At 50.7% G+C, this 27,022-nt stretch overlaps 2 long non-coding RNA genes across 3 annotated transcripts; one reads left to right on the forward strand and one right to left on the reverse strand.

Moving 5' to 3' along the window:
- Positions 1-1,655: 1,655 nt before the first annotated feature.
- On the reverse strand, positions 1,656-15,785 carry LOC138847284 (uncharacterized). The gene is made up of 3 exons (XR_011385029.1): positions 15,647-15,785; positions 13,408-13,603; positions 1,656-8,817 (listed from the first exon to the last, which is right to left on the reverse strand). It is a non-coding gene; the product is annotated as an uncharacterized lncRNA (long non-coding RNA).
- A 353-nt stretch (positions 15,786-16,138) lies between these two features.
- Positions 16,139-18,094, forward strand: LOC103346054 (uncharacterized). 2 transcript variants are annotated; one of them, XR_011385030.1, is made up of 3 exons: positions 16,147-16,313; positions 16,719-16,915; positions 17,079-18,094. It is a non-coding gene; the product is annotated as an uncharacterized lncRNA (long non-coding RNA). The 2 variants fall into 2 exon arrangements; XR_007916542.2 differs by having other exon boundaries at positions 16,139-16,313; positions 16,719-18,094.
- Positions 18,095-27,022: the final 8,928 nt, after the last annotated feature.

A 27,022-nucleotide genomic window follows, 5' to 3' on the forward strand; every position in this document is an offset into this window, starting at 1 on the left:
AATCCTCCGCCTTGCGGCGCCGGCACACTGGGTTCTAGTCCCGGTCGGGGTGCCGGATTCTGTCCCGGTTGCCCCTCTTCCAGGCCAGCTGTCTGCTATGGCCAGGGAGTGCAGTGGAGGATGGCCCAAGTGCTTGGGCCCTGCACCCCATGGGAGACCAGGAGAAGCACCTGGCTCCTGGCTTTGGATCAGCGCGGTGCGCCAGCCACAGCACGCCAGCCGCGGCGGCCATTGGAGGGTGAACCAACGGCAAAAAGGAAGACCTTTCTCTCTGTCTCTCTCACTGTCCACTCTGCTGTCAAAAAAAAAAAAAAAAGATGTGCTACAAGCACTCAGGCCTGCGGACAAGCTTAACCCGCAGGAGTAGCTAAATGCATTAGAGAGGCTGCACCCCTGCAAAGCCTGGCGAGAGGCAGCCAACCCTGCCAGTCTGAAGCCTAAAGGCATCTAGAATGCCCCAGGGAGATTTCAACATTGGCAAAAGAAAACTTCCAACTCACCCATTTTATTTTGTGCCACAGAGTCTATTAGTTTTACTAATAGTATGTCCAGATTTCATCACTACTCTCATGAAGCCCAAAATGCTCAACTTCCAAAAGTCGCATGTAAACAAAAGGGGAAAACAGACATGACAGGAACACTGAACATTAAAACACCATCAGAAGAACTTTTATAAGCCCCAGCGGCTGGGGTGGGAGCTAACAAATGGAAAAGTTTGCTCTTTTTCTCTCTCTCTCTCTCTCCCTCTCTCTATAACTCTGCCTTTCAGATAAATAAATGAATGTTTATTCAACCCACTTAAGAGATGGGCCAAGGACCTAAATAGACATTTTTCAAAAGAGGAAATCCAAACGGCCAACAGACACATGAAAAACTGTTCAGGGAACTAACCATCAGGGAAATGCAAATCAAAACCACAATGAGATTTCACCTCACCCTGGTTAGATTGGCTTACATACAGAAATCAACAAACAACAGATACTGGCAAGGATGTGGGGAAAAAGGGACACTAACCCACTGTTGGTGGGAATGCAAACTGGTAAAGCCACTATGGAAGACAGTGTGCCAATTCCTCAGAAACCTGAATATAGAATATAGCCCTACCACATGACCCAGCCATCCCACTCCTTGGAATTTACCCAAAGGAAATTAAATTGGTAAATAAAAGAGATGTCTGCACCTCAATGTTTACTGCAGCTCAATTCACAATAGCTAGGACATGGAATCAACCTAAATGCCCATCAACAGAGACTGGATAAAGAAATTATGGGATATGTACTCTATAGAATACTATACAGCAGTAACAAAAAAAGAAAGAAAGAAAGAAAGAAAGAGAGAGAGAGAGAGAGAGAGAGAGAGAGAGAGAGAGAAAGAAAGAAAGAAAGAAAGAAAGAAAGAAAGAAAGAAAGAAAGAAAGAAAGAAAGAAAGAAAGAAATCAATCCAGTCATTGGCAACAAAATGGAGGAATCTGGAAAACATCATGCTGAGTGAAATCAGCCAGTCCCAAAGGGACAAATATCATATGTTCTCTGATCTGTGACGACTAACCGAGCACCTAAAAGGAAACCTGTAGAAGTGAAACGGACACTATGAGAAGCAATGACTTGATCAGCCCTTGTCCTGACTGTCGAGGAACAACTTACTATTTTATTCCTTTTAGTATTTTTTTGTTCTACTTAATACCATTGGTTGAACTCTTTAATTAACACACAATTATTCTTAGATGCTTAAATTTAACTGAAAATTGATCCCCGTTAAATACAAGAGTGGGAATAAGAGAGGGAGGAGATGTACAGTTTGGCACACACTCACTTGGACTTACCCCTAATGGTAGAGCTAGAAATGTGCCAGGGGATTCCAAATCAATCTGATTAAGGTGGCATGTACCAATGCCATCTCACTAGTCAAAGGGATCAGTTTCAGTTCATAATTGATCATAATGATAGGATTAAGTGTCAAAGGGATCACATAAACAAGACTAGTATCTGCTAATAATAACTGATAAGAATTAAAAGGGAGAGAACGATCCAACATGGGAAGCGGGATACACAGCAGACTCATAGAATGGCAAATGCCCTAAACAGCACTCTGGCCTCAGAATCACCCCTTAAGGCATTCGGATCTGACTGAAGAGCCCATGAGAGTATTTCAGGCATGGAAAGCCATGACACTGTGAATAAAAAAAAAAAAAATCATCTAAATGGAAGATCTCTGTGAGTGAGATCCCAGCAGAAAGAATGGGCCATCAAAGAAGGAGGTACCTTTCTCTGAAGGGAGGAGAGAACTTCCACTTTGATTATGACTTTGTCTAAATAAGGTCAGAGTTTGTGAGCTCAAGAGGCTTCCATAGCCTTGGCAGCTCATGACAAGAGCCTCGGGTGATTACTGACGTCATAAATAAGAGTGTCAATTGTTAAATCAACAACAGGAGTCACTGTGCACTTACTCCTCATGTAGGATTTCTGTCCTTAAAGTGTTGTACTATGGAATTAACGCTAAAACTAGTACTCAAACAGTACTTTATACTTTGTGTATCTGTGTGGGTGCAAACTGTTGAAATCTTTACTTAGTATATACTAAGTTGATCTTCTGTATATAAAGAGAATTGAAAATGAATCTTGATGAAGAATGGGATGGGAGAGGGAGCAGGAGAAGGGATGGTTGTGGGTGGGAGAGAAGTTATGGGGGAAAAAGCCACTATAATCCAAAAGTTGTACTTTTGAAATTTATATTTATTAAATAAAAGTTTTAAAAATGTTTATTTAAAAAATGGTGGTTTGGGGGCTGGTGCTGTAGCACAGTGGGTTAAGCTGCCACCTGCAACACAGGCACCCATGTAGGGTGCCTGTTTGAGTACCTGTTAATGCGCCTGGTAAAGCAGTGGAAGATGAACCAAGTGCTTACACCCACGTGGAGACCCAGATGAAGCTCCTGGCTCCTGGCTTCAGCCTGGCATTGCCCCAGCAATTGCGGCCACTTAGATGGAAGATCACTCTCTCTCCCTCTAATTCTGCTTTCCAAATAACAATAAATAAATCTTTTTAAAAATGGAGGTTTTAGAAACCACACCGCTGCCTCTACCTACAACCTAGTTTACAACTTTTTAACTCTTAGAACTGTAAGGCGTCTTTTAAAGAAAACCTAGAATATTTTACTACTTCTTCATCACAGAAAATGCATTCTCATATACAGCAAAGCTGTGCAAAATTTCACACGCCATTTTTTGCCAGATTAGCCTGAGACACTTCCTCCTCCTGAAGGGGACAGGGACATATGTCATCCTGGCACACAGATGACTTTCAGCTGCAGGCAATTAAGAATGAACAGATCCAGGAGCAGCTCTCTGCCGGCCCCACCAGAACCAGGAAGAGGAGGACACCGCCCCCCCAACACCACCACACAGAGGAAGGTGGTGACAAAATGCACCTGCAAAAAACAGCCCTTACCAGATAGCCCTCACCTACTGTGGGCTCACTCCGCACATTTCCTAGCCACTGTCACACACTTTCTCAGCCCTTAGAAGCCCCGGCCTTGCTCTGTCACCCCACAACCTATCACTTTGTGTTGATACAGAAGCCTGAGTGCTTCTTTGGAATTCCACTTTTCTTTGAACCCTCAGTGCACGTGAAAGCACTGACGCCAACACTACTTGTAAACCTTTTCTCGCGTTAGGTCTGACTTCTCTGTTTCATTTGCAGACCACAGAAAAAGAATCTGAGAGAGTTAGGAAAAGTTTTTTCTTCTCTTACATTCCAAACTACCTAGTCATTATGAATTTACACTAAGATGGAAATCAAACAAATTAAATCACAAAATACAGCACATAATGTAAGCTTTCAATCCTCTAACTCTCTTTCAAGGCAAAACAAACAAAACATACGTGTTACTTATGGCCACATGGACATCACTGAAAACATTACTTCACAGAACTGCTTCTTAGGCAATGAACTGTTATGTATATAGACAAGAAATAATAAAATGGATACATTCTGAAAATGTAAAATATAAAGGTAGGAAGTGTCTAAAATATCTACTGTACATTTATTATGCACTTAGAATCAAGTATTAACATGTATAAAAATGAAAGACGAAGGTCAGGGTCAAGCCAAAGATTGAGTAACTAAAAAGAAAAAAAGATAATAATTTCAAGAATTTAAATACTGGTGTCCGGCCAAGCAGGCTAATTAACCACTCCCCTTTGGAAGTGGATTAAAGGCCTGGGGCACGGTGGCCCTTTTTCCTTTAGCACTGGACCCGCTTGCTGCCCCCGTGCCTTCGGGCCCCTGCCCCACGCTTTCTGGCCTGCATGCTCCTCCACGTGGCCGGCTCCTGGTACTCTGGCGTGAATCCAGGTTTCCCTCTCTTTTATGCATTTCTCCCACTGAATAAAAAACTTAAAATTAATTAATTAATTACTTTTTAAAAATACTGGTATCTTCAGATAGTTAAACACACAACAGAAATATTTACATTTTATTTTAATGGTCATCCCTGTCTAGTTAATTAAAAATCTTTGCACATGAAGTAAGCCTACAGCACTACTACAAAACACCTCCACACAGAAATGCTCCCTGCACCATTATCATTTATGATAGCAAAGACATGCACCCTCCCCTGCAAATCTACAGCCTGACAATGAATAAGGGAATGGTTTGGTAAGCCATGGTGCGCTCTATAGAACGCAATTCAAATCAGCCAGTGAAAGTGATGATGGAAATTATAATGAATAAAATGCTTTATGTTATGGTATTTAAAAAAAAGCAGAACATTTTTCCTTACAGTAAGATCATGATTGTGTCTTTCGTCAAAAACTAGAGAAAGGAAAAGAAGAGAGGAGGTTGGGAGGAAGGGAGGAGAGAGGAAGGAAGAACAATTGACCCAACAACTGACGACAGGGTTACAAGCTTTCTTTTTCCTTCAAACTTCTCCCGTTTTACAATGTCCTTCAATGGTACATGTATTACTTTTAAAACTGGAAGCAAACTTCCAGACTGAGGATGATTTATGTGAAGATGCTAGTGCAGAGGTGTACAATTCTGTCTTAGGTAATAAAAAAATAAAAAAGCAAGAAATTCCTCTGCCCTTAAGCCTCTAACATGCTGAAACAGCCCAGAATCTATGATGAACAGCAAATTTACTCCCATTCTTTCCAGGTACTACTGTATGAACCAAGCAAAATTCTAGGTCTCTCTAAATCTGTAACATAGATATACTATGTTTAGACTTCAACATAATCATGCCTAAAATTAGTTTTGTCCACAATTAAAGCTGAACACAGATCAAATACCATTTTAGCAAACTTCACCCATCAAGAGCTCCATAGAAAAGGTGTCTCCAGGCTGCCAGCTAAGGCTTACTCACTTGGAGTACTTCTCAGAAAGACGGCACTCACAAACAGAACTGATACCTTCCCTCCCCTTCAGGTTACCTACAACAGTTACCCTGCAGTTCTGTTTCCATAGATGTGACAACCTAATGCACCACTAACTTTCAAGGTGAGTTCTAAGGTTAATTTTTTATTCAAATTTCAATTTTTTTGAGAGGCAGAGCTACAGAGAGAGACAAAAAGGTCTTCCATCTACTGTCTTCTGGTCCACTCCCCAAATGGTCCCAATGGCCAGAGTAGGGCCAATCTGACACAGAGCCTCCCCCTGTGTCTCCCACGCAGGTGCAGGGGCCCAAGCATGTGCCATCCTCTACTGCTTTCCCAGGCCATAGCAGAGAGCTGGATCAGGAGAGGAGCAGTGGGGACTTGAACTGGCACCTATATGGGATGCTGGTGCCTTTACCCACTATGGCACAGCGCTGGCCCCAATTTTCTCACTTTCTTCTTTTTTTCATCTATTTGAAGTGAAGGGAGAGACAGACAGACAAAAAGCAAGCATCTCCATCTACTGGTTCACTCCCCAAATGCCTACAACAGCCAGGCCAAGAGCTCTCAGAACTCCACCCAGGTCTCCCACATGGGTGGCAGGGATCCAAGCACTTGATTGTCATCCACTGCCTCCCACGGTGCACAGTACCAGGAAGCTCGACTGGGAGCCGAGCAGCAAGACTTGAATCAGCGCTCCAGTACGGAATGTGGTCATCCCAGGTGGCAGCTCAACCATTATACCACAATGCCTGCCCTGTACTGCACTCTTAGAACTTATTTCATTCATGACTATCCAAGATATTGAATTTAAGAAAAGTACATATCTCCCTACTCTTGGACAGAAGTACAAACTCAACTCATGTGTGAAAACAGAAAAATCCCTGGAATCCTCCTAATGTTGAGCAACGGAACAGCCAGAGGTTTACAGACTTTGTCCTGCAGTCTCTGAAAAAAAAGTTTATACACACACACACACACGTATGTGCATTCCTCCAGAGGCCTGTAATACGTCAAAGGAAACTTTTTTTTATAACATATTTCAAACAGAAAGTACTACCTGGCAATGCCTCATTTCATTTATTTTATTGAGGAAGGTCTGAAACTAAAATCCATATTATATAACCAAAAAGATTACTCTTCTTAAGATACTAATAGTAGCGTGCTCATTGTGGTGCAACAGGTTAAGTCACTGTTTGCAATGCTGGCATCCTATAATCGGAATATAGGTACAAGTCACTGCCAATGTACCTGGAAAAGCAGTGGACAATGGCCCAAGCGCTTGGGCCCCTGCCACCCACATGGGAGACCCAAGAAGCAGCTCCTAGATCCTGCCTGGCCCAGTGTCGGCTACTGCAGCCATCTGGGGAATGAACCAATGAACCAGGCATGGAAATTCTCTCTTTCCCTTCTTCTCTCCTTATTTCTTTCTTTCTCTCTTTCTCTCCCCTCCCCACTTTGCTCTTCAAATAAATACAATCTTAAAAAAAAAAAAATTTAGAAATGTCAGCTTGCTTTAAGTCCAGTTCAATGTAGCTTCCATTCATACGCTACATTTAAATGCCAATGTAGACTGTCCTGTTATCCATTCATATAGTTCTATCAGCAAAATGCTGTACTGTCCTGAAAATACAATCATGTTTAGTCTAAGATTAATAAAGTTTGTCATATGAAACAGGAAAATATCAAGATTTTGAAATTGGGCTTTTCCTTTGTAATGTTTAGTTATAGAAAGTACATGACTCTCCATCAAAATGCAGTACCTTGGGACAGGGATTAAGGCACAGCGGGTTATGCCACAGCTTGGGATGCCCATATCCCACGTTGCGCTTCCAATCCAGTTCCCTGCCAGTGTGCCAGTTCTTGCCACCCATGTGGGCAACCCACATGGAGTTCCTGGCTCCTGGCTTGAACCTCGTCCAGCCACAGCTGTTGCAGCCATTTGGGGAGTGAATCAGAGAATGGAAGAGCCTTCTCTCTTTGTCACTCTGCCTTTCAAATATATATATATATTTTAATGAGGATGGCAAGCATTTGACATAGTAGTTGAGACACCACCTGTGACACACATACCCTATATCAGTGCCTAAGCTCAAACTCCAACTCCACTTCAATTCCAGCTTCCTGCTAATGCAGAGCCCAGCAGGCACAGTTGATGGCTCAAGGACCTGGCTCCCTGCAACCACATGGGAGACCTGGATTGAGTTCCCAGTTCCCGGTATCAGCCTGGTCCAGCTCTGGCTGTTGTTGGCATTTAGGAAGTGAACCAATGAACAGGAATCTCCCTTTCTCTATCTCTTTCAAATAAAAGTTTTAATTTTTTTTTTAAATAAGGGCCCTAATGCCAACAGATCAGGGCTTCACCCCCCAAAAAGTGAGGGTGCCCATCAGACCCTGTGCTCTTTGCTGCACTGTCCCTCTTTCATTGACGACCAGGGATGGAGCTATACCAGATGCACAGAAGATGAGAGCCTCCATTGTCCCGTCAAGGTCCTGCGGTCCACACAGGCAAAACCTGACTGGAGCTAGTTCTCAGGCCTCACTTCCCAGGGTTTTCAACTTACATCTCCTGCTTAGAACTCCTCAGAACTCCATCATTTCCCTTCTTATGCTCACTACATACAAACCTTAATGCTCAATAAATGTGGTCTCTCCTTTCCGTGTCTCAAATGTAGCAGAATCTCCACTTGAAATGGAGGCGTCAGTTGCAGAAGCATTTCAAAGACCACTGACCGCAAGATGGCTTTGAGACCCAGTGCATCCACTCACTCTACTAGAAAACTTAAACAGCCCAAGCAACACACCCTTAATCACGGCAAGTTAGTTAGACATAAAGCCAAACTAGAACACAGGTTTCTAAATCATTTATTATGTTAACATTCCTCACTCAGTTCCATCAACCACATCTGCCTCCGTTATCCAGAATTATGCTGTTGTTCTTAAATTAACCAATACTCATCCTGTACATGTAGACATAGCCTGAACCAAATGTCTATGGGTGGGGTTTAGGACTCTGGACCACCTACAATTCTGTGTAAAATTATGAGTCTATTTATATGTGTATTCTCTGGGAATAAGAACTGTATCTTTTATCAAATCAAAAAAGTCTCCAGAAAATAAGAACCATTGGTCTACATCAAGTGCATATGAAACACATATAGAAAGCTTACCCTGTTTTTTTTTTTTTTTAAAGATTTATTTTATTTATTTGAAAGAGTTACAGAGAGAGGTAGAGACAGAGAGAGAGGTCTTCCATCTGCTGGTTCACTCCCCAGATGGCTGCAATGGCCAGAGCTGAGCCGATCCGAAGCCAGGAGCCAGGAGCTTCTTCTGGGTCTCCCACATGGGTGCAGGAGCCCAAGGACTTGGGCCATCTTCCACTGCTTTCCCACGCCATAGCAGAGAGCTGGATCAGAAGAGGAGCAGACAGGACTAGAACCGGCACCTACAGAGGATGCCAGTGCTTCAGGCCAGGGCTTTAACCGCTGCGCCACAGTGCCAGCCTCTACCCTGGTTTTAAGTGTAGTTTTGAGGTTGATACATTCATTGTGTGTGTGAACACAATAGGTGAATAATGAAAAACAGTTACACAGACACAGTGCTTCTAGTACAGAGACCCACCTAAGGCAGCTGAACCAGTGTGGACAAGCTTCACAGAAAATACATCTGAAACAGCACTCTCAAAGCCCCCATATAACTCTAGATACACATTTCAATACTAGCACTTGTCCCCACCATGGCATAATCTAATCACATTATAAATACAGCAAAATGTCAAAGAAAAAATAATAAAGGAAAAAACTTATAGGTAAAAAAACTATAAATTTATGGGAAAATATCATCTAAGTTTTTCAAATGCCAATAACTGGGCTAAGAGTTTAAGAAACTCTTTTTTCCCCCCGACCTCAAGAGGTAGAGGGGCCGGCACTGTGGCACAGTGGGTAGAGCCATATGGGCGCCGGTTCAAGACCCGGCTGCTCCACTTCCAATTCACAGCTCTCTGCTATGCCTGGGAAAGCAGAAGATGGCCCAAGTTATTGGGCCCCTGCACTCACATGGGAGACCTAGAAGAAGCTCCTGGCTCCTGGCTTCGCATTGCACAGCTCAGGCCATTGCGGCCATCTGGGGAGTGAACCAGTGGATGGAGGACCTCTCTAACTCTGATTTTCAAATAAATAAATAAATAAATCTTTAAAAAAAAGAGAGAGAGAGAGAGAGATAGACACTACCATCACAATAGCTCACAGATGATAAATTGAGACCAGGGACACTCAGCCAGACACTGGAAGAACCATGATTTGAACCCTGGTCTCTCTGACACCGAACATTTGCTCAGAAACACCCCTACAATGCTGGGATAAAATGTTAACACTTGGTTTTGCAAAGGGGAAAAGGCTTAAATCACCCTAGTGGGCGCTTCCCATGAGGATGGCGGTGCAGCAGTATGTGCACAACGGACAGGCCTGGGCTCCACGTTAATCCTCACCGCCCAGGCTGCTACCCACAGAAGGAAGACAAATCCTGAACTCAGAACACCCCAAGGCACTGTATCCCACAAGTCCACCATTGTCCTTCCTCCTGCGGAAGACCTGGCTCCTTATTCGGAGAACCTTGCTATCTTATTTCCAAGGGAAGCTTTTAAATTGAGATCTTTCTTTCATTATTCAAGTTCTTTAACGATGTTTTAAAATTCTGAATTGGTTGACTGACCTTATTTTCTAAGCCCCAAAAGGGTTTTCCTTTTTTTTTTTTTTTTTTTTTTTTTTTTTTTTAATTTCTTGACAGGCAGAGTAGACAGTGAGAGAGAGAGACAGAGAGAAAGGTCCTCCTTTTGCCGTTGGTTCACCCTCCAATGGCCACCACAACTGGCGCGCTGCAGCCGGCGCACTGCACTGATCCAATCGCAGGAGCCAGGTACTTATCCTGAATTTTTGTCACTTAAAACGACCACAACAATCCGGGTTAACCTGCCTTCAGCAATGAAAACTGTCTAGATGCCAACAAAGTTGCAATTCTGTAGCAATTTTCTTCCTCCGTACTTCCCTTAGTCTACAATGTTTCTATACTCACAATCCCACCCAGCTCCCTAACCACAAGGGCAGTGGGCTTGGTCCCAAAGTCTTAACAGTAACGACCTTTTTTTAAAGCCTCACACACAAACATCATTCCCCACAAAACGGTGAGCTTCTAAACGCCAAAGCCATCACAGGGGGAGAGGTTTCACCGGTGCAGGTCAAGATGCTCACGCCCCACATCTGGACACCTGTGTTCACCTCCTGACAACGCAGCAGGTGACGCACAAGGGGAACCTGAACCGCATTCCCGGCTCCAGGCTTGGGCCTCAGCCCAGCCTCAGCCACTGCAGTCATTTGGAGAGTGAATCCGAGGGCAGGGGGTGGGGAGTGGGAGCCCTCTGTTTCTCTGCCTCTCAAATATTTTTTCATAAAAGTATAATTTATTCACTCCATAAATCAAAGCACTTCCTAGATGGCCATCAATAGCCATGAAGCATGAAATCTTTAGTATTCTATAAACCTTAACAAAACCAAGAGCATTTAATGTCATTACAAGCCTCAAAAAATCAAATCCCGAAGGCCAGACTTAGGCCTGTCATGTGTTTTTGTTCGCATTATCACTGACTGACCTACTTGAGCAGAGAGAGCTCCCATCCACTGGTTCACTCCCTAAGAGCCCGCAGCAGCTGGGAGGAAAAGGGAGAGTCTGGAACTCCACCAGGGTCTTCGAAACTCGGGCCAGAACCGATCCTGGGAGCCGACAGCCATCACAGCTGCCTCCCAGGGTCTGCATCAGCAGGGAGCTGGAGTCAAGAGGTGGGTGCAGGTATGGAACCCTGGTGCTCCAACACTAGGACAAACACCTGCCCACGCCTGTCTTGTTTTGTGTCTAGTAAGTCTTACTGACGTCCTCGGACAATGCACTGTGTGGCATTTTCTTAGTCACAATTTTTTCTACTTAAAATGTATAGTAACTACACACATTAAGGTACCAACATTTCTTGACTTCTAAATAAATGTGTAAGTCATTTTGTGCTGAATTTTTTGAAAGATGTAGTTATTTATTTGAAAGGCAGGATAATATAGAGGGGCAGAGAGGGAAAAAGAGACAGACAGACATACGTACACACAGAGAGAGGACGAGGTCTTCCATCTGCTGGTTCAGTCTCCACATGGCTGCAACACCAAAGGCTAGGCCAGACTGAAGCCAGGAGCCAAGAATTCCATCTGGGTCTCCCACAAAGGTACAGAAGCCCAAGCACTTGGGCCATCTTTCCCAGGAGCATTAGCTGGGAGCTGGATCAGAAGTGGAACAGCCAGGTCTTGAACTGGTGCATTGCAGGTGGCAACTTTACCCACTGCGCCACTACACCAGCCCCTCAAAACTTATTTTAACAAAGGCTTTCTAACATGACTGAAAATCTCAACTCCACCAGCTATGGCTCAAAAATAATGCTCTTCTCTCTGAATTCATTCATTTATCCAGTGTACATCACCATACAAGCAGTCCCACTGTTTAGGTGAACACTCATTCCTGAAGACTGGCGGCAAATCACCGTTTGGAAACCCTGACCGCCTATACTGTCTAGAAGAGTCCACTCCGGATACTGCCGTGTGGCGGCTGACACAGCCTGAATAAGCCAAGTGACCCTGAGGGACGCCACCTGTAGTGAACAAACCAGAGCAGGTCTCACCCGCGTTACTCAAGCTTCCCCATCACACCTGAGGCCTTCCTTTGTCTGAAATGGCATGTGAGTCCTGTGTAAAACGTGAAACACTCTGCCCATGTACTGTTAATGCTGTTCCATGTATAAACCCAAACGATTATTCTTCATACAACAATCTGCCTCTCCTGATTAACTGGTTTACTTCCTTTCATTCATCAACGTCAACTATAATTAGTCCTATTTCCTCTTTCACTTTGACAAACTAAAAGGAGAAGCAGCCAACTGCAGTTACCTGCAGGCTCAGTCATCCCTGTGCTCACTGTCGGTCCTCTCCTTCATGATCTACTCCTACCAAGCCCGTCATCCTCAAAGTCCCACTGAACACCTTTCCAGTATTATAAGAGCACTCAAGTCCTCTCTCAAAGGCAGCAGACTACAAGGTGCCATCTCTGCACAGAATGTACCCAGCCCAGAGTCCACAGCAGCAATCAGTGAGAACTGAAAACCAGCCTTCTGCATGCGAAGCATTTGGTAAACATCAAGAATCTGAAAACAAGCACTAGAAGGGCCAAACCCCACAGGCTACGGCAGTAAATACCAAGGAAATCACACAAGTCCCAAGTGCACGAGAGAGAAATACTCCAAAGCAGTCCATGGCGAGAGCTGGCGCAACACACATGCATCCACTGGGCCTGCAGGCTCAGCTACGCTCTGAAGGCCCACACAGCACAGCACAAGGCAAACAAAACACGTCACTCGGCTCCCACTTTCTGTTTACACAAGTTAAACTCAGACCTTCCCAGTGTCTTCACACGCTTCACGTGTGATCAAACGAATTCAGCTAAATTCACTGCAAGACGCAGGGACAGGAACCAAGAGCCTAAGAACGAGTGGAGCCCAGCCCGGGCCTCCAGGCGACAAGTCTATAACCGACACGGAGGAACTGGTGCAGGAAGTCGTCACTGTGTGGGAGAGCCAGAGAGAAGCTCCCACTGCAAGAAACCCTGGCTCCAGTGTTCTGCTGCGCAAGAAACAATCGGCCCACTTCCAGGTGTGTCCCCCCAAAAAAGGGGAGCAGAGACTCCGACGGGCCGGACCCACCCGCACTCCGGGTAGTATTCACAGGAGTCCAAAGACAGGCGAAGACCCAAGTGGCCCCCAACAGGTGAACAAGTACACACAGAACACGGTGCCAACTTAGGGCCAGGTTGCGTCCTGATGAACCCATCACAACACAAAGATCCTGAGTTGAAAATACACTTAACACTTGCTCCACCGTGTGATCGCGGGGCTGACTGGCAGCTTTGCTCTCTGCCACGCGCGGAAAAGACCAGAGTTCAGATTTCCACGTACGGTTCTCCAGACTGTGTGCTGCTTTCGCACTGCGGTCCCGCTGAGAAATCCTGACCTGGGGCCATCGATACGGACGATGGAATCACTCAGCTGAGAGAGGAAATTCTGACGACACCGCGCTGAGTGAAACAAGCCGGCCACAAAAAGGCAAACACTGCATGATTCCACGAACACGAGGCTTCCAGACAGTCACCTCCTAGAGACAGAAAGCAGAATGGCTTGCCTGAGCATGGAGGAGAGGGTGGAACGATGAGGAGCTGTCTAAGGGGGCAGAGTCCCAGGCGAGGAATAAGAAGGTCTGGAGATGAATGGTGGTCACAGATGCAATACAACTGTGAGTGTACCTAATACCGCTGACAGGTGCATTTAAAAGCGGTTCCTATGGTACATTTCCTCATGTAAGAATCCAAACAAAAACAAAAAACTAGAGGTCACCTGAACATTCATGACCAAACAGAGCTTCACTCATCCCACAGTATGAACCAAGGACTTCCTAGGCGGCAGGCGGACTGTTCCCCTAACATCTACTTGGAACAGCAGTGCAATGCAGAGAGTGTGCAAGCAAAGACTGAAATCAACCATCACTCAGCTCTGGCTCTGCCACTCTGAGACGCACAGCTTGGGGCAGCCATCACGGAGTCTGGGTTCCTGGCCTGTACCACAAGAACACAGAGTGTGTCGGGGTGCTAAGGAAGCACTTGCTCCCCTGCCACGGGTGAGTGGAAACGCGACTCCCCACCTTAGGGTCACGGTGAGACAACGGCTATGAAGCATCACCATGCCAGGGAGCAGCAGAGAGTAAAGTCTCCGGGTGCGGTAAGTCACCCCCGCTGAGGCGGGCGGGCACCACCCCACCAGTGCCCCCACGAGCAGCCCCACGAAGCACTAGGCCGCACAACACTGCAGGAAATGTCTTCTAAAATGGAAACAGCAGGGCCCAGCAACAGCACATCAGCCTTGCTACACAACTCACACACGGATCGCGAGGGCTGCAGGAGCAGGAGCCTAACCTCACACAGAGGAAACACTGCTAAAATAATCGCAGGAAAAGGTCTTGTCTTCTCAGATCAGAACTATCTGTCCTTAAAAGGATTTTCGTGCCATTATCTTTGTTATCCTGGTTGCAGCGACTGCACTAAAAGCAATCTTCGGCGCATCTGATCCACAGTTTTATCAAATATGCCCTGAAATGAAGTTTTCAGACTCATATGCTCATCTGGACGCGACATCTGCATGTCGTGAGTTACACAGGCCACAGGTGGCTTAGAAAAAGACTGCGATCTAAGTCAGTTCTCAAAGATATTTATACATTAAAACTACGGATGGCTAAGAGGCTCCTGCAGAACCTCTTCAACTATCAAGTGCGTGGTTAGGATGGCTATTTCCGTTCCCAGCGTTGGATGTCTGTGGCAGTGATTTTCACTCTCGTTCACCTTTGTCAACCACATCTTTAAAAACTGTCTCCCAAGCCGCTGAGCCCCTGAGCTCGGCCCTCCCTCCCCCGGGGCTGCGTGTGAACACTGCGGGAGCCACAGGCTCAGAGCTCAGCGAGGCTTCTTCATCAGGTCAGGTGTTTCACCTGCCGGTCCAGAGACCCCTCGCCGTGCCTGTCAGTGACACATCCCCGGCGGCCGGGACCACCTTCCGCAACCCAGGTGGTCAGCACGGCCCGGCTGGCCAAGTCACCTCAGCCAGACACGGGTTCCCCCAAATCGGAAACCGGCTCCTTCCCAGGGGCCGCGCATCTTGGCGCCAAGAACAGCTAAGGCCAGGAGCAGCGGATCTGGTCACCTGCCAGCAGGCAGGCAGGGTCCCCCGAGGGAGCCCCCCGGGGCCAGCGTAGGGCCCCGGGCTGCACGCGCCCCGACCGCCGCGCTGTCCGCACCCCCTTCGGGCGCCGAGCGGGACCTGTCAAAAGCCCCGCGCCCCGAGGCGCTGGGCGCGAGCACGGAGGACCGGGCCAACTCGGCGTGGGGAGGCCCCGCGTGCCCTCCTGCGCCTCCCAAGCCCACCCGGGAGGAGGAGGGGGCGGCTCCGGGGTCGGGGCCGAGGGGCCGCGCCGCCCCGGCCCGCCAGGCCGCGCCGCCCGCCAGCGCCGGCCCCCGCGGCCCGGCCAGGCCCCGACGCGCGGCGCGGGCCCAGGGCGCCCACGCGGGCCTCCGCGCGGAGGCGGGAGCGCGGCCGGGCGGAGCCGCTCCCCGCCCCGGACACAAAGCGGCGCCGCGGGAGTCCGCCTCACCTGCAGCACGGGGCGCCGCGGGCCTTCGAGAACCATCGGAGCCCGCTCCGGCGCGCGCGTCACAGCCCAGGCCTCCCGGTGCCGCCCGGCGCCGCCGCCGCCGCCGCCATTTCCTCCCGCTCGCCGTCGCCTCGTCCCCGCTGTCAGGTTACTCCATTCACCTGGGCCTGCAGCAGCCTGCGCCGCGCCGCGCCTCCTCCGCGACCCCTCCCGCCGGCGCCTGCGGAGACTGCGCAGCGCCCGGCTCGCCCGCAGCCCGCGCACGGCCCGCGGCGACGGCGCACAGCCGCTTGAAGAATCCCACCCGCGGCCGCGCCGCGCCTCCTCGCCCCCACGCTCCGCTCGCCCCGCGGCGGCCTGAGAGCGGGCCTCTGATTGGACAGAGCGCCGCGGTGAAAGGTTAATCGCGGCTCCGCAGCCACTCAGCAGCAGGGAGACAAAACGGGCGCGGGCCGGGCGGCCGAGGCGCTGTTTGCGGCCCGGAGTCGGGGCCCGCGGGAGCCCGCGCGCTGCGGGGCCGTGGGGCCGTGGGGCCGGGTCGCGCTGCCGCCGGCCCCGACTCCGGAGCCCGCCCGCCTCCGTCGCTGCTCCGCCGGCCCCGACCGCGGCCGCGACTGTTTTGGGGCCTGGCCCGGTGGTGGGGTCCGGCCCCCGCCGTCTGAGGGAGGTAAATCGCACACCCACCCCCACGCGGGGGGGAGCGGACCGCGGTCCCCACGTTTGCTCGTCGCTGGGGGGTTTAGACAGCAGCACCCTGGCTTTGCGGAAAATCGCGCGGGCATCTCCTCGCGAGGACGCGGCCGATGGGCCGGTTCCCTCCGGGGAGGGGTGACAGCGCCCAGCGATGGTGCGTGGTGGCGGGTCCTGGCGCCCCGTGCCCACCCCCCAGAATAACAGCCGGCTGGCTGAGAGCTGCACCGGTTCCAGCTGGAACCAGTGCTCACACCCGATGAGACAGCGACGCATTTTCAGCGTCCTGCGTGGGTGCTCCGGCACCCCGATCCTTACGTGGGCTCTGAGATGGGCGGGTGCCGTCCTTGCTCTCCGTTTTTAAAATAAAAAATGACTTTAGCAAGGGAGCCGCCGCCACAGTGAACGCCTGAGGTGCGCACCCGAGGAGGCTGCTGTGCGCAGATCCGACTCCCCCGGGAGATTTCACGCGCACCTGGAGCCTTCGTGGAAAGATGAGGAAGTGGGCAGGACGCGCCTGGCAGACCTACCTCGGCCCGGATGTCGCCGGTGGCGTGGGGAGGATTCGGTGGTGAGAAGGTGCCATCTCCGTGTGCCGGGAGGCACTGGGGCGCTGGCAGTGGGAATGTGTGGGCAGGCAAACTTTTCAGCGCGGGTGGGATTGTGCTGTCCGCCCACGATCTGTCAGCCTCTCCATCGGCCACCTGGTTTTCATTAATTTTTATCTTTTTTTTTTTAACAGAAAGAAGATCTGCCGTCTGCTGGTCACTCCCAAAATGGCCACAAGGGCCAGAACTGGGCCTGTCTGAAAGCAAGGAGTCAGGCGTCCCACGTGGGTGCAGGGGCCCAAACCTGAACCATCTTCCACTGCTTTCCCAGGCACACTAGCAGGGAGCTGGATCAGAAGTGGAGCAGCCGGGACTCGAACCAGCACCCATGTGGGATGCCAGTGCCACAGGCAGGGCGCCAGCCACTTGGGCCGCCGCCTTCTGCGTTCCCCAGGCTCCATCCAGAGCAGAGCAGCGAAGCAGCCGGACTCAGCCGGCGCTGGCGTGGGACGCCGGCATCGCAGGCGTCAGCTGACTCCCTCGCACCACAGCGCTGGGCCCCTGGGTTCAGAATTGCTGTGCGTGCACAAGCCAGGACAGCTCTGTGGTCCCTGGGTGTCTCCCTCACAGTGACGCCGGCGTGCATACGCATTCCCACACCTTGCTTTTTTGCCCTCGTGTATCCAGGGCATGAGTCTATAACTATTTATTTATTTATTTATTTATTTTTGACAGGCAGAGTGGATAGTGAGAGACAGAAAGGTCTTCCTTTTGCTGTTGGTTCACCCTCCAATGGCCGCCACGGCTGGCGTGCTGCGGCAGGCACACCGCGCTGATCCAAAGCCAGGAGCCAGGTGCTTCTCCTGGTCTCCCATGGGGTGCAGGGCCCAAGGACCTGGGCCATCCTCCACTGCACTCCCTGGCCACAGCAGAGAGCTGGACTGGAAGAGGAGCAATCGGGACAGAATCCGGCGCCCCGACCGGGACTAGAACCCGGTGTGCCGGCGCTGCAGGCGGAGGATTAGCCTAGTGAGCCGCGGCGCCGGCATGAGTCTATAACTGTTTACAGTGCTCATCATACATTTTCCACCTCACATACATAGTGTTTTATGGCAGGGTGGTAGCATAATTTACCAACACTCTGTTAGTGAGCACTTAGATTTGTAGTCTTTTTCAATTAAACATTGATCCATTTGGAATGGACTGAGTATATGGTGTGAGGTGTGATTCCAAATTAATTTTTTTTTTTTTTCGGATGCTGTGCCGTTGCCTGTTTGTTGACGATTTGTTGAATATTCCCTTCGGGACTTGATCTGTTCCAGTGGTCTGTTCATGTTCCAATTTCTGGTTTGCTTTAAATCTGGAGAACAAGTCTTTTTTAAAAAAATTATTTATTCATTTGAAAGGCAGAGTTACAGAGCAAGACAGAGAGGTCTTCTGTCTTCTGGGTCACTCCCCAAATGGCAACAGTGACCGGGGTTGGGCCAGATCAAAGCCAGGGACCAGGAGCTTCCTTCGGGTCTCCCATGTGGATGGCAGGGGCCCAGAGACCTGGGCTGCCATCTGCTGCTTTGACAGGCGCATTAGTGGGGAGCTGGATGGGAAGTGGAGCAGCTGGGATTGGAACCTGCACCCATAGGGGATGCCAGAGCTGCAGGGGGTGACTTAACCTGCTACGCCACAGCAGCGGCCCAGATACAAAGTCTTGTAAAGGAGAATACCTCACGCTGCATCGCTGTTTCAGCCCACGTTCAGCAACGTACAGTGCCATGTGGCACGCGTTTCCTGTGGGCTTTTATTTTCTCGTGAAATGGGAAGAAGAGGAAACTCTTCCTCAGAATAGAATGCACTCATCATTTTAAAAGAAAAGGAAATTAGAAGGTCACCACCTGGCAGTCAGCAGACAAGAAAGGTCAATGTTTGCTGAATCTAGTGAGTGAAAGTTGTATCAGGAATGAGACACTTGTGTAGGTTCAAAGCATCTCTCCATGAAGCTTATTTTTAAAAATGAGAACTTTACAAAGGAAAAATCCAGAGATACCATCTTGCTGAAGTCATCGAAGTCCCGTAAGGGGCCCAGTGCTGTGGTGTAGCAGGTAAAGCCGCTGCCTACAGTACCGGCATCCCATATGGGTGCCAGTTCAAGTCCTGGTTGCTCCACTTCCCATCCAGCTCTCTGCTGTGGCCTGGGAAAGCAGTAGAAGATGGCCCACGTGCTTGGGCCTCTGCACCTGCGTGGGAGACCCAGAAGAAGCTCCTGGCTCCTGGCTTTGGATTGGCTCAGCTCTGGCTGTTTGCAACCATTTGGGGAGTGAACCTGTGGATAGAAGAAGATTCTCTCTCTCTCTCTCTCTCTCTCTCTCCCTCCCTCCCTCCCCCCCTCCCCCTCTCTCCCCCTCTCCCCCTCTCCCTCTCCCTCTCTCCCTCCCTTTTTCCCCCTCCCTCTTTTCCTCCCTCTGCCTTTCTGTAACTCTTTCAAATAAATAAATAAACCTGGTCCTGTGAGGGACCATGTTTCATTTGAAAAAGCAGTATAATCGCCATTGATACGGCGTCGGCATCCCAGGAGTGTCTTCACCACTGAACCAAATGCCCACGCCTGCCACGGCGTCAGCACAGTTCAACAGAATGACGGCGTTGAAAGCCGACTTGAAGCCCCCTATTCTTCCTTCACCCTTTACTGCCCTTCGCCAGCCCCTCTGTTTCCAGATGTGGTTTCTCTCAGTGCCCAGCCCCAGCCTTTGTCCCATGGAATTCTCTCGCCTCCTCCCACGCGGTGTGAGCCCAACGTGGAGTGAGGCAGCTTCCCGGCTGCACCCTGTGCAGGGCTGTCTGGGAGGGCTGGAGACGCCCTAAGTATCAGTTGGCTCGGAGCTGCCAGAACAACATGCCGCAGCTGAGGGCAGCTCACACCGTAGGAATCGTACAGTTCTCACGGTTTTCAGTTCTGCAGACGTGAAGTTCAAGATCAAGGTGTCGGCAGGCTTGGCTTCTTCCGAGGCCTCTCTCCTCAGCTTGCAGACGGCTTTTTATCTGTGCTCGTGCACCCTGGTGTCTCTGCATCCCCACATCCTCTTACAGGACACGAACCTCATCGTGCAGGGCCGGCCCTGACAGCCTCATGTCAACATGGTGGTCTCTAAGGGCCCTGTCTCCAAACACAAGCACATTCGGGGTTAGGGCCTTAAGGTGTGAATTTTGCAGGGACACGTTTCAGCCCGTGACACTGAGGTCTCAGGAGGCATGTAACTGACCCAGCAGATGGCATCCAGACTGAACCCTGGAGTTCACCGTCCAGGCACAGCCCTCACCCACGCCCAGCTGTTCCACAGGAAAACAAAGTCTTGGGTGTGAGTTCCCTGAAACGTCCTTAACATCAAGACTTCGCTCTTTCCGTTCCATAACCCACGTTGCTTCTATCAGTTTTTCTGATATGATTCCATATCAGGGTTCTGCTGCTCAGAATCTAACTGCCATCAGGTTTGGTAGTGTAGCTTTCAACGCCTGCTACAACCCGGCACATCTGGGCTTCCGGCCCCTGGCCGCGCTGTTGCAGTCTCTGCAGAGACGCTGGTAAATGCAGTTGTCCCATGAGGATTTTGCTGGGGAGCCGCCTCGTCTGCAGGACAAATCACTTCACCACCCCGCCCGCCGCCTTCCTTGCAAAGAGAAATCAGGCCCCGCCCTGGAGTGTTGTTTTTTGCTTTGTTTTTGTTTTTGTTTTTGGACAGGCAGAGCGGACAGTGAGAGAGAGAGAGACAGAGAGAAAGGTCTTCCTTTTGCCGTTGGTTCACCCTCCAGTGGACGCCGCAGCCGGCGCACCACGCTGATCCAATGGCAGGAGCCAGGTGCTTCTCCTGGTCTCCCATGGGATGCAGGGCCCAAGCACTTGGGCCATCCTCCACTGCACTCCCTGGCCACAGCGGACAGCTGGCCTGGAAGAGGGGCAACCGGGACAGAATCCGGCGCCCCGACCGGGACTAGAACCCGGTGTGCCGGCGCCGCAAGGCGGAGGATTAGCCTAGTGAGCCGCGGCGCCGGCATCGCCCTAGAGTTCTTGCAGCAACGCCCCTGCTGCTCATGCCGACACCGCACGCGGCCACTCTTCTCTCTGCCTCCCCACGCTCTCCCATCCCTGCCACACCGCTCGGCAGGGCCCATCAGAGGCACAAAAGGTGGTGTTCGTGCCTTCCTTATCTTGTAGCTCCAAAGTCCAGCACGTGGAAGGGGGGGGGGGAACCTAGCTTCTGGTGTGAGTCCATTTAACCAATGGATGTTGTCTCATCAGGCCACACGCAGAAGGGGCCCTCCTCCATCTGGAGTTTAACTTGAAATACTTCCTTTATTTTTTTTTTAAAGATTTATGAATGTATGTATGTGAAAGAGTTTAGAGAGAGAAGGAGGGCCTGAGAGAGAGAGATCTTGCATCCATGGGGTCACTCCCCAGAAACCAGGAGCTGCATCTAGGTCTCCCACGGGGGTGGCAGGAGCCAAAACACTTGGGTAATCTTCCACTGTTTTTCTCAGGCTGTTAGCTGGGAGTTGGATTGGAAGTGGAACAGCCAGGACTTGAACCGGTGTCCATATCGTATGCTAGCATTGCAGATGGCAGCTTTACCTGCTGTGCCACAATGCCGGCCCTGAAATCCTTTCATGTCACTTTCAAGGCAGATCACACAGCGCACTAACTCCCACTGGGACGGCCGCGTTTCACAGACAAAGCCTAGGGAGGCTATTTTAGTTTGCCCAAGTTGAGATGGCCAGGACCTGGAACTGCTGAGTTTCCAATACAGACCCGCTGGGGTTCCAGAATACAGCAAGCTCCCAGAGGCGGACTGAGGGTCTGCAGTGGGCCTGGGACTCTGCAGATGGGTGAGGGCCCGGTGACTCTGCTAGGGACCCTGAAGATGGGTGAGGGCCCGTGGTTCCGCTGGGGACCCTGCAGATGGGTGAGGGCCCCGTGGTTCCGCTGGGGACCCTGCAGATGGGTGAGGGCCCCGTGGTTCCGCTGGGGACCCTGCAGATGGGTGAGGGCCCCGTGGTTCCGCTGGGGACCCTGCAGATGGGTGAGGGCCCCGTGGTTCCGCTGGGGACCCTGCAGATGGGTGAGGGCCCCGTGGTTCCGCTGGGGACCCTGCAGATGGGTGAGGGCCCCGTGGTTCCGCTGGGGACCCTGCAGATGGGTGAGGGCCCCGTGGTTCCGCTGGGGACCCTGCAGATGGGTGAGGGCCCCATGGTTCCGCTGGGGACCCCAGTAGGAGAAGCCCTTTCTCCTGCCCCTAGTGTGCTCCTGCCACCCCTAAGGAGTCTTGGCGGACAGTCTCATTGTGAACCAGACCCGGAGCCCACAACCACTGCTGCTCGGGGCCATGTTCTTCCTTGCCTGAACCCCCGTGTGCAGGCCCCGTGTGCGTGCGCACGTCCTGTCTGAGCTGCTGGAATTCTCGCGATGCCGCGGTGTTGCTTAGTGGTCTCCTCGTTGGTGAGGTCTGCCACTGAGGCCTCCCTGCCCCCGAGCTTGCTCCCCCGGCCAAAAGCACTGCTCCCTGTCTGCTCCGAGCTCGCTGCTTGTTCTCACACCTCCGTCACAAGGTGCGCCTTTCACTGAGTGGAGCGCCCCGAGGGTGGTGTCAGAACGTGGCCTCAGGCCTGCTGGGCACAGCTGCTGGAAACGAGTGACCTGCTCCATTAGGGCGCTCTCCCCTCTGCCCGTGCCATGCAGGCCAGCCCGGGCCAAGTGGAAGCACCGTTGCCCACCCCTCCCCCACATCTGATTTCCCTGCTCACCCCTCCAGCTCTTTCCAGAGTCTTCCCCACACCCACTGACTTTCATCCTGCTCCAGTGGCTGTGGCCTTCGGTAAACAAGGCCTGAAGATGCCAGTCCTGAGGCACCCAAGGGCAGTGGGCCACCAAATGCCAGCCTGCACCCTTGAGGGCAGCAGCAGCCCCAAGTTCATCACCTTTGTGCCCCTAAGAGCCAAGCAAAAGGCTCTGAGCACGTCCCTCACAGAACTCCTGAATTCGTTATGAAAATAAATCCACAAAGAGAAAGCCAAGGGGAGATCAAATTCAAAGCATCTACAGTAGATGGAGCTATGGATCCCACGGTGCTCCACGCCACATCTCGTGCATCATGTGAGATCAGTCACGTTTGGGTCATTACTGTTCGGTTCGGACGTTTTGTTTCGGTGGATGAAAAGCCCATGGCACTCAGTGGCCCTGCCTTGCCTTGTTGGCTTCAATTACTAAACAGTATAAAAGAGTTGCCCTGAAAATCGCCCTGTGATTAAAAACAACTGATACGAGGAGGAGCAGACATGATTAAAGCCAGAGCTGCAGAGAACTCAGCCAGATCCTGAGGGCTGCAGTGTGCAGAGGCCCAAAGGATGCTTCCGTCCCAGTGAGCAGCGGCTCACAAAGGAGAGCTCAGCCCCGCTGGGAAACGAAGACAAAAAAAGAGAGGGATTGTTTTATAAACGTGTTTCTAACATGTAGTTCGTAAAGTAACCAAAAAGTGATAATGCCTAAATCCAGTGAGGTTTTGTTAAAGCCGTTACATTGATACTAGAAATACTTGACAACTGGATCAGAAACAAACACAAAAAATTCCATTTTTTGCATTAGTGAATATATTCCTGCTTTGGCTAGAAATCACCCAAAAGGACAAAGTAAATTCGTGGTATTGTTTATGGTAGTAATTCTTTAATCAGAGTAAAACATTGAAATAAGCTAGGGAGCAAATCTTAAGTGACTAAACAAAATGTGACATTAGAATGCTGAGTCGATCAACAATCCCTAAGTTATGTATGCAGACTTTAAAAGGGGCAAGCTGGGCCAAAGTCCTGCCTGTAACCTCTATAGAGTCTTCGAGTAGGCTTTGTAAACATTGTCCGTAAACGCAAACAAGGGCTGACGTACACAGAAAAATTTTAATGGTTTATGCGTTAATTTTCTCCTTTTAAATATTTTTATAGCTTAAAACATTGCCTTTACTTTTAATTAGTTGAAAGGCACTAAGAGATAGATGGAGAGAGACAGAGAGAGACAGAGAGACAGAGAGAGAGAGAGATCCTCTATCCATTGATTCACTCCCCAAATGCTTGCAACAGCCAAGTCTGGGTCAGGCTGAACCCAGGAGCCAGGAACTCAATTCTGGTCTTCCATGTGGCTGACGGGAACCCATGTACTGCACCCCGCAGTCTGCATTAGCAGGACGCTGGAATTGGAAGCGGAGCCGGGACTCCAACCCAGGCCCTCTGATGTGGGATGCAGGTGTCCCAGTGTGACCTAACTGCTGCTCCACAGACCCACTCACCCACTGCCAAACTTCAATGTCATTGGCCAGACATGTGGTCACATGGCCACACTGCCCTACAAGGGAGGCTGGGAAGTAGAGTCTACCAGGAGACTAGTGCTGAGCTAAACATCTAAAACAGACTAGTAGTCATTGTAATAGGGTGTTTACCCCTTCTTGTAATGGAAAATGTCAGCATATGAAAATGTATCTGGGGCTCAGCACTGTAGCACCGCAGACTAAGCCGCCACTTGCAACCCAGCATCCCGTATAGGAGTTTGAGTCCCAGCTGCTCTGCTTCCAATCCGGCTTCCTGCTAATGCTCCTGGGAGGCACCATATGATGACCCAAGTCCTTGGGCCTCTGCCTTCCATGTGGAAGACCCTGAGGGAGTTCCTGGCCCTGGCTTTGGGCCCCAGGGCTTGGGCCATCTTCTGCTGCTTTCCAGGCCATAGCAGAGAGATGGATAGGAAGTGGAGCAGCCGGGACTCCAATCAGCGCCCCTATGGGATGCTAGCACTGCTGGTGGCAGCTTTACTTGCTACGCCATAACATCGGCCCCCATTCAATATTAAAATGTATCCATTTGTTTATCCATCCATACAAAGGACCCTCAAAAGTTCATGGAAAGTGTGAATTATGAAAAAACCATGCACAGATTTCAAAATTTTTGCACCAAAATAATACTGTTAATTTCTTATTAATTTTTAAAAATGATTTGGCTATTTGGAGAGTCAGAGAGACAGACAGAGCTCCCATTTGCTAGTTCACTCCCAAGACACCATGAGATCAAATCTAGGAACGGGTAACTCAATACATGTCTCCTCCCTGGGGAGCAGGAACCCAATTATTTAAGCCATCATCTGCTGCCAGCCAGAGCCTGCATTGGCAGGAAGCTGGAGTCAGGGGCTGGAGCCAGGGATGGAACCCAGGTTCTCTGATGAGGGGCTCGGGTGTCTTAATAGCGAAGCCAAATGCGGCCGGCGCCGCAGCTCAATAGGCTAATCCTCCGCCTAGTGGACTGGGTTCTAGTCCCGGTCGGGGCGCTGGATTCTGTCCCGGTTGCCCCTCTTCCAGGCCAGCTCTCTGCTGTGGCCCGGGAGGGCAGTGGAGGATGGCCCAAGTGCTTGGGCCCTGCACCCCATGGGAGACCAGGAGAAGCGCCTGGCTCCTGGCTTCGGATCAGCACGGTGCGCTGGCCGCAGCGGCCATTGGAGGGTGAACCAACGGCAAAGGAAGACCTTTCTCTCTGTCTCTCTCTCTCTCACTGTCCACTCTGCCTGTCCAAAACAACAACAACAACAACAACAACAAAAAACCACTAGCTAAGCCAAATGCCCACTCCCTCTGCTGTGGGGAGGTAGGGAGACAGGGAGAGGAGCAGAAGTCTGACAGCTCCAGGTGACCCCCGCCCACCCCCCACCCCCAACAGCAGTGCCAGCAGCTGATTGACAGCTCCAGGCGACAGCTCCCTTCCTGCGCACCACCCAGGCCCGCCTTCCACTGAGCACCAAGCCCACCTCCCTTTCCATGTAGCAGAAATTGCACGGTCCCTGGTGTTGGGAACTTAAGAGCCAGTGCTAGCTGGAAATAGCGAATATGAATGTAGGATGTGTCCTGCCCCTCCCCCAGCCCCAAGATCTTCAGGGCACCATAATGTCGTTGTAAGAAAATTACCATGTGGGCACTCCTGCTTGTGTCACGGACCTGACGTCAGGACACTTCGGTATTTCCAAAACTGGCAAGGAAGCAGGCAGTGCCGGAGCCCTGCCCCAAACCCTGCCCCCTTCTGAATATTCATTTGGGCTCCACCCCAACATCACCCCCTGCAACTCCGGATGGAATAAAGGGAGGGCCTTAGCTTGTTTGGGGGCTTGTCCCTTGTTGGGTTTTTCTTGTTTGGGACCTTTTTGTGTTTTGGCTATTTGTCCATGCATCTCTCTCTCTCTCTCTCTCTCTCTCTCTATTTGAAAGGCAGAGTTAGAGAGAAAGGGGGAGCAAGAGGTCTTCCATCTGCTGGTTCACTCCCCAAATGGTCACAATGACCGGGGCTGGGCCAGGCAGAAGCCAGGCACCTGGAGCTCCATCCAGGTCTCCCTCATGAGTGGCAGGGTCCCGAGCACCTGGGCCAGCCTCCTCTGCCTCCCCAGGTGCATTAGCAGGGAGCTGGACTGGACGTGGAGCAGCCAGGAGCCAGGACACGAACCGGCTGGCATCACAGGCAGCGGCTTAACCTGTGGTGACTTGACCCAGTGAGCCACAACGCTGGCCCCTTTCTCTCCTCCCCACCCCAGCCAGCCTCGTAACACTAATGAAGTCACCTTCCCTTCCCTTCTCACATTTTAACTGACAAAACCCAACCTCTGATAGTATCCTGTGAACAACATTGTTTGCAGAAGAACTTAGGAGCCTGCAGAAAGGAGGGACTTGCAATGGCAGCGCTCACACCCAGCTAAGGGGAAGCAGGCACCTGCAGACGCGCCCTGGATTCCCGGGACACAGCAGCACCAGAACAAAGCCCGAAAAACTGCTTGATTGTCAACGGGCTGGGCTTCGGTTCCGTCTCTCCACTTGCGGCTCCTCCTTCTTCCCTTAAAAAGCTCCTTTTGCTGACTTGCTGGGCGCAAACAGCACGTTTTTGGATCCAGAGATCCGTCTTTCCCCAAGACTGCAGGCTTCTTGAAATCAACTCTTTCCTGCTCCCCGTGCTCACCTCTGGTGCAGTGGCCGTGAGCGGTGCACAGCAGGGCCTGGCACTTTGTCCCGGAACAGCCTGGCTTACTTCTTGCTCGGCTCTCCGTCAGTCCTGCTCTCCTGTGCGCCGTTACGCCTCCAGATTGAAT

The sequence above is a fragment of the Oryctolagus cuniculus genome, chromosome 20, assembly GCF_964237555.1.
Source record: "Oryctolagus cuniculus chromosome 20, mOryCun1.1, whole genome shotgun sequence".
Lineage (NCBI taxonomy): Eukaryota > Metazoa > Chordata > Mammalia > Lagomorpha > Leporidae > Oryctolagus > Oryctolagus cuniculus.